Here is a 1,711-nt window from a genome sequence, read left to right on the forward strand (position 1 = left end):
CTATCCCACCACTTGCCAAGTGGGAATGTGGTCGTCGACTCCAATCTTGTGGATGAATCTTCTTTTCCTCTGGTTCCTGTGGCTCGCCACCCAGTGCACACTGGGAATTCCTCACGTGGTGCAGTCTTGACACACTGCTGTCTCTGTGGTAGGATGGTAGGATGTCGATCCAACCCGACGTATCAGGAATCCTTTGATCCGAACTCCAAAAAAACCTGACCTAAGCAGGCCAGAAGATGTGCAAAATTTCAATTAACTTGTTACATTCTACAGTCTGTCAGTTTCAAACAACTCTGAATGTCAAATAATCCAGTTGTACAACAAAAGAAAATCCAAAAGTTAATTTACAGTGATGACACCATAAAATAGATTCAAATAACACACGCCTGGGTACACAGTCGTTCCTCGACTTAGCCCATCTGTTCAAACACTGCCTTGTACAGGAACGTCATGTTGTTGGCGAGGTTCTGGAGGACCAGGAGAAGGTCCAGTTGACAAGCTGCATGGTAAGGTGGTCCTTCTTGTCTGGAGAACGCTGCTTCGTTTTCAACCTGAGAGAAGCAACCAGCATTCTCTCGAGTAAAGAGAGGTTGGAAACAGGTGAGTAACAACAACAACAATCTGTCTTCTAGAAAGTGGATGATGAAATAGTTGCAATGCATTTGAACAACATCAACAGACCACAATGATGGTAGTTTTCCCATAACGGGAGTCGAACCAGGGACGCTTGGGTGAAAACCAGGAATCCTGACCACTAGACCATTTAGAACTTGTATGAGTCAGCGATTTCGGCAAAATGGAACACATTCAGCAGTTCAGATCAGATTTCAACTGTCAAATATATCTGTAAAAACACTCAAATAGCACAAGTAGTACCATGCACACACAGCTTCAGGTATGATGAACCATGTCTATGATCATGGGACAAGGGACTGTCTGTCTGGATATTATATTTATAATCATAATCATAATAACAGAAGACGATCCCAGGTTCACATGTGTTCATGGAACGATGGTTAAGAGTTGGGGTCTCCAAATTGACACCTGATTGCTTAAACTGTGTGTGCTTGGTTGGTTGGAACTAAAACCTGCAGCCCTTTCTGGAACAGTTTGGTGACCCCTGTTGAAGAGGATTGTCTTTTTTTTCAATCAACATCATGTCTGTCAGAGTGAATACATGAATGAAGTTTTTATTGCAAGATGAAAAGGTCTCGTCCCTGGGTGGGCTCGAACCACCAACCTTTCGGTTAACAGCCGAACGTGCTAACCCATTGCGCCATCGAGACATGCTGATACACAAGAATATATGGATCTGTGAACAAACGTTTTTCAGTTTTCATGGTTTGAAGATTGTGCAGAAGGATTGTGTGATTTAAGTCAGTGATAGCAATGTGTTTTTCAGCAAAGAGAGAGTGTGAAAGAAAGATGGTAGCAGTGCTTTAGAGAATAAATGAATAAAGAGATAGAGAGAAAAAGGTTCCACCATTTCATCTTTGCATCGACCAACACTGTCTTCCACTTCTTTGTCACAAACCTCATTGAACCGATCACATGGACATTGTGTTGTCACATGGCTTGCATCACTTAGTCGTGTTGCAAAGCTTGTGTCCCAAAACAGTTGTACATAAATACCAATGGTGACAGTGAATCGCTCTGATGCTGAAATCTTGTCTCAGTGTTTTGCATTCAAATCTCTGTCAATCTTATTACA

General features: G+C 42.3%; 1 non-coding gene across 1 annotated transcript; it reads right to left on the reverse strand.

Annotated features, from left to right (window-relative positions):
* Positions 1 to 1,212: 1,212 nt before the first annotated feature.
* trnan-guu (transfer RNA asparagine (anticodon GUU)) lies at positions 1,213 to 1,286 on the reverse strand. The gene has a single exon. It is a non-coding gene; the product is annotated as a tRNA-Asn (tRNA).
* Between the last annotated feature and the right edge of the window lie 425 nt (positions 1,287 to 1,711).

This window comes from Synchiropus splendidus, chromosome 4 (assembly GCF_027744825.2).
Source record: "Synchiropus splendidus isolate RoL2022-P1 chromosome 4, RoL_Sspl_1.0, whole genome shotgun sequence".
Taxonomy (NCBI): domain Eukaryota; kingdom Metazoa; phylum Chordata; class Actinopteri; order Syngnathiformes; family Callionymidae; genus Synchiropus; species Synchiropus splendidus.